Below are 12018 nucleotides of genomic sequence, written 5' to 3'. Positions count from 1 at the left end.
ACTGGATCTTATTTCCAGCCTCGACATATGGAAAAGGCTCTCGATATCAGACCTAATCTCAGGATAAAGATTATCTCAAGGGTGTAGCTACAAGGCACATTGTTAAGATTTTAGAATGATGTAACAGTGCACTCCATTAGAATTAGACAAAAATTTTCTCAGAATCTCAAGGGTAGTATTCTTTAGCTTCCTGACTTTCAACACAGGCAGACCGGGGCCTGGAACAAAAAAAGATTTCTGAGTGGAGTTTTGTCTAGTGGAGTGAATCCCACTACTGTTCACAGGAAGCCCAAACCTTTAAGAGAATTGTATTGACAGAAGCGTTATAAGCTCGGACAACGGGCAGAAGTAGTTCAAATTGAAAAAACCCTCTGGGTCCCTAATCTTATATAAGCAGGAAGCAGGCTGAGACTGCTACTTACCTGCAAACACAGATCATTTCTTGAGGAAAAAGAAAGTTTGCAATGATAACCAAGAGGGAGGAGACAGCATCCCGGAGGGTGAACCAAACAGCCCTAATCAGGGAGCTGGCAACATATGCCCGAGTGAACTTCAGAATCACATAGGATTATTGGCTGCTCCGTGACTCTTGTTCTCTTATGTCCCCCAACCTGACCTTCTGACCTCCACTTTTGAGTGGCAGTGTCTGTCAGATGTAGTACTCTGGTGTTACCACAGTTATTGTGCTCTGGCGTGTTGAGCATGTGGGGTTAATGATTTGTATTTGCAGGTCCTCAGATTGAGAGGAGCTATACTCAGGGGTCGCACCTGAGGGCCCCAGGTGGCCCCAGTGTAAAGAGCCCGCCTGCCAATGCAGTAGATGTAAGACACGCAGGTTCAGTCCCTGGGTTGGGAAGATCCCCTGGAGGAGGATGTGACAGCGCCCCCTAGTGTTGTTGCCTGGAGAAGCCGGACAGAGGAGCCTGGCGGGCTGCAGTCCGTGGGTTTGAAACGACTTAGCACACACAAGCCTTATTGACATCCGGGCCATATTTAAATACTTTATGCTTGGCTTCTTGTCATGGGAAGTGTAGGAACGAGCAGATATTTTGGGAGGAGTGTGGCTTACTTTCTTATACTTTTCTTTTGTCCAAGTTCTTGTTTTGGCTGTTCCCAGATGCTTTTGATGCCTATAAAGAGATGTTTTTGCATTTTACTCATTTTATATTTGTTCTTAGAAGGCAGGTCAGTCTGATACAAGCTACTCTATAGTAGTCCAAGAAGTCTGAGTCTCTCGTGAGGATGCTTTTTGAGAACATGGTATATTATATTATGTTATATATATATATTATATTATTTGTTATATATGTTCTATATAATATATAACATAAGTTATATATATTATTTATGTATAAATGAGTTATATAATTGTGAGAAATCTTTTAACAAAATGAGGGTAACATTGGTCAAATCTTTTGATGAACAACCTACACTGTTCTCTAAATGTGAAGTATTCATGCATGAAAAGTGGATATATCTGGATTTTCAGGTAATAAATTGCTTCCTTCCAGACTCCACAGAGTTCACTGATGCCCTAGGAAAAAAACCTGTATTTAAATATCAGGAACAAACACTTAACTCAGTGACAGACGGGAGGTTTATGCTATCCTTAACACTTCACAGTTCAGTTTTTTGTGTTTTTTTTTTTTTTGACAACTAGGTGGTGCCCATTCAAATATAATCAAATCTAGTATTAACAGAATGAGAACAATGTATTGTTTAATACAGTTTATTTGTCTAAGGAGGAGAGTCATATGCATTCTAGCTTACAAAGCATGTTAATTTCAAAATTGAATTCTTGGTATTTGGATGTGACAAGCGTAAAATAGCAAAGTATGCCAGCACTAACCCCCTCCTGCCTCCCTCTTTTTAGAAGAAGAAGACTTCATTCCCTTTACTCATCATGTATCATCCTGTTACTTGCTCCAAACAAACTAGTCAGCAACCGTAGTACTTCCATGGCTTCCCAGGTGGCGCCAATGGTAAAGAACCTGCCTGCCGATGAGGAAGACATAAGAGATGCAGGCTCGATCCCTGGGTCGGGAAGATCCCCTGGAGAAAGACATGGCAACCCACTCCAGTAGTCTTGCTTGGAGAATCCTATGGACAGAGGAGCCCGGTGGGGCTGCAATGCATGGGGTCACAGTCAAACACGACTGAGGTGACTGAGCATGGATTCCATAGCATGGAATCCATAGTTGAACTACAGGCAGGGGAATAATGAAATCTTTAACGACATGGGTACCAATCAGTCAGGACAGCTGCCTGATCAATGAGCTGCCTGATCAATCAGGAAAGAGATCAGACATAAACAAGACACGGCTGTTCTGACAGAGCAGGCCAACACCAAGTTGGGTTATGGTCGCCATGTTTTTTTGACAGAGAAAAAGTAAGAAAATGAGAAGCTAAAACAATTCTCCTACCAGGTCATATTGCAGTATTATAGGGTGAACTACATTTTTCTTTGTCTTAAAAAGTTTTATTCTGTTGCCAGATATTTAAAACAGAGACTGCCATAAGTTGAAAGGCTTTCTTAGTACCATTTATTTCCTTTCAAGTTACAAAAGAATTTAGAAAGAAAAACTTTTCATCTTATCACACTCCTGCTTTTTTCTTGAAGGAAGTCTCCAGGGTAATGAAGTAGTGGGTGACTTCTGAGGAAGAGGAATGTGAACAAGGAGATAATTCGGTGTTTTCCTTTATCAGTGAAATTGAAACAAAGTATGTGGTTGTATTAATGAAAAGAAAGCATCTTAGGCCAAAAAGAAAAAAAAAAAGGAGCTAGACTTCTCAAGATGTAGAAAAATATTTTCCATTTAATGAGATCATTTGCTCGAGGAAAATTTGAAATATTGAAAGGAAGAAAGATAAGTTAAATTATATTTTGTGTGGTGGGAGGGAGTAGAAATGGGGTAATTTGTCATAGAATCAGGATTTTGTGGCTCAGAGGAAAATTAAATGCCATCGCGTCCTCTTCTCTCCTATTTTACATAAAAAAATGGGGATCCAGAGAGCTTAAGTGCCTTGCTCAGGTCTAGCAAGTTATTTACCAAGAAAAAGAGAAAAGTAGGGGAAAAAAAACCTAGTTCCTGAAACAAATAACTTTTTTTTTCTTCTTCTTTTTTTTTAGGATTGCAGGTACCAGGGTAATGGATTAATTCTAAATTAAAAACAAACGGAAAAACTTAGGACAATCACATCCTTCTTCCCTGAGGCCTTCCTGCTGCTGTTGCAGCTGCCCAGATCCGTTCTTTGAAAATCCTATCCTCGGTCGAAACCCCCTGCCCCTCACCGAAGCTCTCAGCGCTCTGTCAAGTGAGAGCTGTTTCCCGCTAAATATGTTGTTGTTTAGTCACTAAGTCGTGTCCAATTCTTTATGACCCCGTGGACTGTAGTCCACCAGGCTCCTCTGTCCATGGGATTTTCCAGGCGAGAATCCTGAGTAGGTTGCCATTTCCTCCTCCAGGGGATCTTCCTGACCCAGGGACTGAACCAGCATCTCCTGCATCGGTAGGCAGATTCTTTACCACGGAGACACCAGGGAAGCCAGTTAAATATATAGAGGATGATAACTGGAATTTTGGAGGTGACTTTTATCCCTCTCTATTTTGGGGAACTGGTATATTTGTTTGCTTTTCTTTAAACATTTTTAATTGTGGTAAAATACACATTTATTCCTTTAACCATTTTTAAGTGTATGGCTCAGCAGTATTCAGTACATTCACAATGCTGTGCGGCCGTCACCACCATCCGCCTCCAGAACTCTGCGTCGTAAGTAACTGAAGCTTGGTCTCCATTAAACAGCAGCTCTCCAGCCCCTGGGAACCACCACTCTACTCTCTGCCCCTGTGGATGTAACCATTCTAGCTGCCTCATCCAAGCGGCGTGTCTTTTTGTGACTGGCTTGTTTCACTCAGCCTCACATTCTCAAGGTTCATCCACACTCTAGCGTGTGCCAGAATGTCTTTCCTTTTTAAAGTGTGTTAGTCACTCGGTTGTATCCGGCTCTTTGCTACCCCATGGACTGAAGCCCACCAGGCTCGTCTGTCTATGAGATTCTCCAGGCAAGAATACAGGAGTTGCTTTTTAAAGCTGAGTAATAGTCCATCTTGTGTGTACACCGCGTTTTCTTTATCTATTTGATGGATACATGGGTTTTTTTTCCACCTCTTCCCTTGTTAATGACCCATTTTGGAAATGCAGGTGCAGTTCCAAACTGCACGTTCAAGGGAAGATTGGAAACATTAGTGTTTCATATGTTCTTCATGTTCCAGAGGCACAAACCTCATATTAATTTACGGACATAATGCACTAGGGTACTTTTTTCTGCACGCTTATTTAGTTGTGGGAGGAGAAAAGTGGCTCACAGCTGGTCTGGCCCTTGATGTTTGAGGCCATAGATACTTCTTTCTTTTTTGTTTTTTGCACCATGTGGCTTGAGGGATTTTAGTTCCCTGACCAAGGATTGAACCTGAGCCATGGAAGTAAAAGTGCCGGGCCCTAACCCTTGGACCACCAAAGAAATCTCATAGGTATTTCTTAATGTGATAGAATTCATGACAGATGGAGATGGAAGGCATCTTAAAGAAAGCAGCTGGGATGGAGTTTGAGCATTTGGGCTTCACCATCAGGAACACCCAGGCTCAGGTTTCTAGAGCCTTATTAGCCCTGTAGACAGGACTGTAGTTCTCAAGTCAGAATCTTGTAGACTTCCCTGAACACGTATCAGCTTTTATCCTAAACTCTTCCTTCACTAGGGCTTCAAGTCATCCCCAGGCATAAAGGGAAGGCGTTTGCCATCTCATTCTGTCCTCTGACTTTATCTCTTACACTATTACACAGGTGTCATTATTTTTTTTTTAACATTTTATATTCTTTTGGGGGTATAGCCCATTAACAAACAATCCTATAGTAGTTTCAGGCGAACAGCAAAGGGACTCAGCCATACATATGTATCCATTTTCCCCCGAACTCCTCCACCATCCAGAACGCCAGGTAACATGGAGAGAATTCCATGTGCTATACGGCAGTGTCCTTGTTGGTTATCCCTTTTAAATGTAGCAGTGTGTACATGTACATGTCCATCCCAGACTCCCTAACTGTCCCTTCCCCTCACCGGCAACCATAAGTTCATTATCTAAGTCTGTGAGTCTGTTTTGTAAGTAGGTTCATTTGAATTATTTCTGTTTAGATTCCACATATAAAGGATGTCATAGGTTTCTCCTTCTCTGTCTGACTGACTTCACTCAGTATGACACTCTAATGTGGCTGCAAATGGCATTATTTCATCGTTTTTAATGACTGAGCAATATCCCATTGTATATATGTACCACATTTCTCTATCCATTCCTCGGTCGATGGGCATGTAGGGCACTTCCCTGTCTTGGCTCTTGTAAACAGTGCCGCAGTGAACGGTGGTGCATGCCTTATTTTGGATCATGTTTTTCTCCAGCTATATGCCCATGAGTGGGATTGCAGGGTCATATGGTAGCTCTGTTTTTAGATTTTTAAGGAACTTTCATACTATTCTCCGTAGTGACTCTACTAATTTGCATTCCCACCAACAGTGTAGGAGGGTTCCCTTCTCTCCGCACCCTTTCCAGCATTTACGGTTTGTGGATTTTTTGGTGATAACCATTCTGGCTGGTGTGAGGTGGTCTCTCATTGTAGTTTTGATTTGCATTTCTCTAATAATTAGCGATGTGGAACATCTTTTCATGCACCATTTCATTCCCTTTTTGTCAATTAAAAAACAATCCCTGAATGCATATAAATTAATGAAGATGGATTCTTGGGTGTCTGCTTTGTGCCTGTGTATCTGGTTCTCATCTTTAGTCCAGCAGATAGGTTTGGAAGGTCTTTCATGCTGTTGCTGAGGATTGCCCGGTATTTGGGAAGTATTCAAGAAAGTACTATTGAACTGAACTGACTCCTGTAGGGGAAGGAAATCACTAAGGGTGGGTTGGTTTTTTTTGTTGGCAGGTGGGTGGTGATCAGATCTGGGGGAAGAGAATTGTTTTAGGAGAAGAGAACTGCGGCAGGAACACCAAATGGGAAGCTGAGGCAGCCATCAGGGTGATCTGGGCTTGAGCAGGAAAGGGACCATCGGGGTGAAGTAATGGGGCTGAAGGTGGAAAACAATGGGGACGGGAGAACTGGGAGAGGACTTAAGACTGTGTGTGCTGCGACTCAAAAGAGTAGTTCCTGGAAACACCCCCTCCTCCTGGACGGAAGTTGTGTAGGGTATTGATATTCCTGTGTCCCATCCTTAACGGCCCCCTGCCCACCCCAGAGCCTCCCAGCATCTCTTTCCCTTGGCTCCATTCATTGACGTGGAAGAGGACAGACTACGTGATGACTCTGATGAGGTCTGCCTTGGAAGAGTTGGGTGGATGGTGATGAGATGACCATCATTCGATCCATGTGACGTAGAGGTCAAGTGATCTGCCCAAGATCCGTGAACAGACTGATGGCCACATTATGATTGTGCTAAAAGCTCGAAGCCAGAATAGCTTCTACTTCATTACCCCCATGGCCTCGTCCCATTTCATAAAAATGTCTACACCCAGAACATGCTCAAACAACTTTCAAAAATGTCATTAAAATTAAGAGGATACTTAAAAGGACGCATGAGAAGCCACATTCAACAAGTACAGAAATAAATTAGAGATGAGAAAATACTAAAACACCTGACCTGTGTGGGTATCTGCATAATATTTAAAATTATCTCATCCATTTAGTTCTGGTGTTTGGTGTCCTAATCTGAAATATGAAAAATGTTCTCATGGAGAGGCAGGCAAACTGAAGGAGGATATCTTAATATACAGTGAAATATAAATTAAAAAGCTCTCTAAAGCTATTAGTAAAAGTAGTGAAACGCATTAGCAGGTGCATGGGTTCAACTTTGGATGAATGTTCTTTGAAATCGGATTCATCACCAAAATTAATCTGAGAGGTGTCAAATCTGTGCTGGGTTAAAGAGGTGACGCATGGGAAGATTTCATTGAAGCTCCAAATTGTAAAAGGATCAGAATTAATAATCCTCTGTCATGAGAAACCTGATCACTTAGGAGTTTAAGAAGCTTATGCCTTGTTAAGAGAGCAGAAAAGAAATCTGAAATATTGCTGCTGAAAGTAGTAGTCTGGTCAGCAGTTGGACTGATGTGGTTTGATAAATAACTTCAAATCAACCACAGGGAGCCACAAAGATGCGTGTCTGGAACTATCACATGAGTCAGGGTTTATGTCTTTCAACAGGCTGGTCAATTCATTCTCTTAGAATGGGGTAAGCACAGTACTTTCCTCCTTCATATATATATATTTTTTTAATTGAAGTATAGTTGATTTACAATCCTGTGTTAGTTTCAGGTGTATAGCGCAGTGATTCAGTTATGTATATTCATTTTCAAATTCTTTTCCTTTATAGTTTTATTACAAAGCATTGAGTACAGTTCCCTGTGCTATACAGTAGGTCCTTGGTGGTCATCTATTTTATATATAATAGTGCAAATATGTAAATCCCAAGCTCCTAACTTATCCCTCCCTCCCCTTTCTCCTTTGGTAACAATAAATTTGTTTTCTATGTCTGTGGGTCAGATTCTGCTGTGTCAATAAGTTCATTTGTATCTTTTTTTGTTTTTTTTGGATTCCACATATAAGCAATACCATATGATATTTGTCTTCCTCTGTCTGGCTTATTTACGTAGTATAATAATCTCTAGGTCCATCCATGTTGCTGTGAATGGCATTGCTTCATTCTTTTTTATGACTGAGTAATATTCTGTTGTATAATATATATGTACCACATCTTTTTCATCCACTCCTCTGTTGATGAACATTTAGGTTGCTTCCATGTCTTGGTTTTTTGTGAATAGTGCTGCTACGGAGATAGGGGTGCATGTGTCTTTTTGAATTACAGTTTTCTCTGGATTGGTAGAGCCATTATGGGGAACAGTGTGGAGATTCCTTAAGAAACTAAAAGTAAAGTTACCATGTGGTCCCGCAGTTCCATTCCTGGGCAGTATGTCTGGAGGTAACTATATTCAAAAAGATGCGTGCTCCCCAATGTTCATCTCCTTCCTTGTATTTCATTCAGAGCTTCTGGAGGTCATGCCCTTTGGAAGCACCACTCTTCCTTCATCATCTGCTTCTATCAGTATCATGGCTCCTCATTCATATGGACTCACGTCATGAAAACAAGCATAAAGAGAATGGGGAGCGGGGAACTGGGGATGCTGCAAAACTCCACGTATTTATCTGACTTCAAATACCTCAAGGAACACTTTTTCTTAGTCAGAAAAACATATCCCTTGACTATTTCACAGGCAGTTTTCCATGTTCCAAATGGCGAGTCCAAGTTTACATATTAACTAATATGTGTGCATCTCTGCAACATGATCTCAAGGTTAGGCACGTGGTTGCCTGGCGGCTCAGCAGTAAAGAATCTGCCTGCCAACACAGGAGACACAGGTTCAAATCCCGGGTTGGGAAGATCTCCTGGAAAAGGAAATGGCAACCTGCTCCAGTAGTTTTGCCTGGGCAATCCCGTGGACAGAGGAGCCTGGTAGACTACGGTCCCTGGGGGGTCACAAAGAGTATGACATGACTTAGCAACTAAACAACAGATGCCTGGCACCCTGCTTGATTAGGCATGGGAACCAAAGGGAAGGGATGTGGCTGATGAGTCTTATGCACTGGGCTTACGATGCTTTTCTCTAAGAACAAAGCAAGGGCTGCTGTTTGAGCCTGCTTTGCCTCTTGGTTGAAGCAGGGGGCTGCCTGAGGTTTAGCAGCCCTGGAATCAGCATGGTCCCCGAAACTGGACCTTTGAAGAATCAAACAGCTGTAGGAGGACTGAGCCACCTCAAGTCCTCTACTGAGCCTCCAGTGCATCCCCTGTCCATGCCCGTGACTCTGGGGATAGTTCAGCTGTGGGACCAGAGTGGTGTACACATCCTTAGTTTTATCCCTCATCCAAAAAAATAATGGCTTTCGTAGGCCATCCTTTGGAAAATGGCCTCTAAGTAGGTTGGAAGAGAAAAAAAGAATCTTACATCCTTTATGCTTCTGAGTACCTAATAGGTATCTGAGCTAACATATTTCTGAAATAGAATTCTTAATGCCCCCTCCACTGAACCTGTTAACTGTTCCCATCTCAATAATGGAACCATCATCTCCTTAGTTACTGAGGCCCCGAATCTGGATGTTACCCTTTGTTTAAATGAGTTCAGTCTCCCTCGCATGCTGGAATCTGTGGTTATTCTCACCTTACAGCTTTGTACCTTCCACGGGCCTTGCTCAATCAGTGCCCAGGGCATGGAACCTTCCCCTACCTGGAAACTGGGTGCCAAGCTGTCACTTGGCTCCAGATTATTCTTTCTCTTCTGGGTCTTTCCCCTCGTTCTGGGTCTGGGATGAAATTTCTTGTATCACTTAAGCCTGTGCTTCAGAAGGCCCCTGGCCAGTTCCATCAGTATATCTGGCCCCTCCCTCTGTGGAAAGTGGACAGAGTCTTTGCCTGGGACCCACTGGCCAAGACTGGCACCCACTTCAGATGCGTTTTTTAAAAATTAAATTACATTTTCTGGTTTTTCGGTCATACCCTGGGGCGTGTGAGTTCTTAGTTCCCCAGCCAGGGATTGAACCTGCACCCCCTGCATTGGAAGTGCAGAGTCTTAACCACTGGACCACCTGGGAAGCCCCCAGATGCAGCTTTATTGCGTTGCTTCTCTTTTCTGCGAGTGCTGTTCCAACCAGTGTCTTGCATGTTGAGTTCTTCTTGGAGACTTGGAACCTGTAGGAGAGGCAGTGGGCTGTGGTCTCTGGGCACCTACCACTGATGGTTGGCATCTCTAAACTCTGCTGTTCTCCATGTGGTGGGAATCCTCACCGGGGCTTGGTAAGCAGATCTTCCTGTGCCACACACCACTGTTGACTCCGTCAGCATATGTTTCCCTAAGAGCTTGGTGTGGTTGGCACTCCTTCTTTATTCAACCACCACCTCCTCCAGGAAGCCTTCCACCTCCTCCAGGAAGCCTTCCACCTCCTCCAGGAAGCCTTCCACCACCACCCTATTTTAAGTTATCTAATTGAAAGTATTCACACAGTCACTGTTGGTACATAGTATTGTTTGCGTGTCTGCCTCTTTCTGGAAAAAAGGTAAGCTTCTTGAGAGCAGGGGTCTTATTCTTAATCACTGTCACAGTCTCAGTACCTAGACTAGAGCCCAGCTCAGAGTCAGTACCCATTACAGTGTTTATTGAAGGAGGCAGTGGGCAACTTCTAATTATAAATAGGTGAACCTGCAGTTCTCTACTCCTCTGCCCCCACCCCCCCAGACCCCCAGGATCTTTCTCCCTTGACCCCATCAGTATCACTCTGTTTACAATTTAATCATTTTATACTCACCTTATTTGGGCTATTAGATATATACTCTCATAGAGTTCAGGGTATATTAGTCCGAACTTCACCTGTAACATACATGCAAGATAACCTGCGTGCACAGGAAAACTTTGTAAACTGCAAGATACTGTGCAAATGCTGGCTTTTCTCATTGGCTTAATTCCTGAGTCCATTCTAAAGGAGATCAGCCCTGGATGTTCTTTGGAAGGAATGATGCTAAAGCTGAAACTCCAGTACTTTGGCCACCTTATGCGAAGAGTTGACTCATTGGAAAAGACTCTGATGCTGGGAGGGATTGGGGGCAGGAGGAGAAGGGGACGACAGAGGATGAGATGGCTGGATGGCATCACCGACTCGATGGACATGAGTCTGAGTGAACTCCGGGCGTTGGTGATGGACAGGGAGGCCTGGCGTGCTGCGATTCATGGGGTCACAAAGAGTCGGACATGACTGAGTGACTGAATTGAACTGAACTGAAGACTTCACAGGGACTCCTCAGCACCTTCATGGAGGGATCAGGGCTTCCCACCTTTCTTCACCCTGAGCAACCTGACTTTTATTTCTTCTATGCTCTGCTGCTAAAACGTCTGAAAATCACTGATTTCATCAAACCCTTGGCCTATGCATTAATCTCCTTCACAACATCTCTTACAGTAGGTTGTCCAGCCTTTTCTTGAATACAACCAGCAACAGGGACCTCATTACTTGAGAAGGTGGCTCTTTTAGGACAATTCTATTTTAGTTCTCTTCTATGTTAGGACTGTCTGTTTTGTTGCTATTTCATAATTCTTTAGGTCAAGAGAGAAGAAAGACTAGCTAACTGATTCCACAGTTGGGTCCTCATTAATTAAAGCTTTTCTCTGTTAACATTTTGTATGCACAGATAGTATTCTAGGCATTGGTGACTCACGCCTATAGAGTAGAGATGAGTAGACTCATTCTGAGTAGAGACGAGGGTAGGCATTCTACTCCCCACCCCACTTTCGTTTTTACATCTTAGTAATGAGGTAAAACCATGAAGTGAATCTGGGTTGCAGCAAGCAATTCAGCAGAGAGTACAGTCATTCCTCCTCACCCAGGGTTTGTCACTTTCCCTGCTTTCATTTACCCACCAGCAACTGCAGGCCACAAGTGTTAAGTGGGAAATTCCAGAAAGAAATGATGTAAAAGTTTTAAGTTGCTGTCGTAAGTAGCATGATGGCATCTCCTGCCATCCTACTTCATCCCACCTCGCCCGTGAACCACCGCTTTGTCCTGCCTGGGAGTCACTTAGTGACCATCGGGATTGTCAGACTGATGGTCTGTGCTATCCTGAGGCTTGTGTTCAAGATACCCTTATTTTATTTAATAATGGCCCCAAGGTATTAATAGAAGAGCAGTGATGCTGGCAACTCAGATATTCTTTTAATTTATGTGCCTAATTTACACGTTAAACTTTATCACAGGTATGTATGTTTAGGAAAAAAACGTGCCATAGCTAGAGTTCAGTGCTATCTGTGGCTTCAGGCATCCACTGGGGGTCTCAGAACATATGCCCTGTGGGTAGGAGAGGACTGGCTCATAAGATGTGGGACTGAGAAATAGACAGAGAAAGGAACAGACGTGGATTTCTGAGGG

General features: G+C 43.1%; 1 long non-coding RNA gene and 1 other non-coding gene across 3 annotated transcripts; one reads left to right on the top strand and one right to left on the bottom strand.

Annotated features, from left to right (window-relative positions):
• Positions 1 to 1058: 1058 nt before the first annotated feature.
• On the top strand, positions 1059 to 3713 carry LOC129624074 (uncharacterized). Of its 2 annotated transcripts, none has more exons than XR_008700730.1 (3): positions 1059 to 1260; positions 1874 to 2389; positions 3131 to 3713. It is a non-coding gene; the product is annotated as an uncharacterized LOC129624074 (long non-coding RNA). The 2 variants fall into 2 exon arrangements; XR_008700729.1 differs by lacking the exon at positions 1059 to 1260 and adding an exon at positions 2621 to 2721 and having other exon boundaries at positions 2333 to 2389.
• Positions 3714 to 9623: 5910 nt separating this feature from the next.
• TRNAG-UCC (transfer RNA glycine (anticodon UCC)) lies at positions 9624 to 9696 on the bottom strand. Its single transcript has one exon. It is a non-coding gene; the product is annotated as a tRNA-Gly (tRNA).
• Between the last annotated feature and the right edge of the window lie 2322 nt (positions 9697 to 12018).

Source organism: Bubalus kerabau, chromosome 12, assembly GCF_029407905.1.
Source record: "Bubalus kerabau isolate K-KA32 ecotype Philippines breed swamp buffalo chromosome 12, PCC_UOA_SB_1v2, whole genome shotgun sequence".
NCBI lineage: Eukaryota > Metazoa > Chordata > Mammalia > Artiodactyla > Bovidae > Bubalus > Bubalus kerabau.
This window is presented reverse-complemented; position numbering and strand designations above follow the sequence as displayed.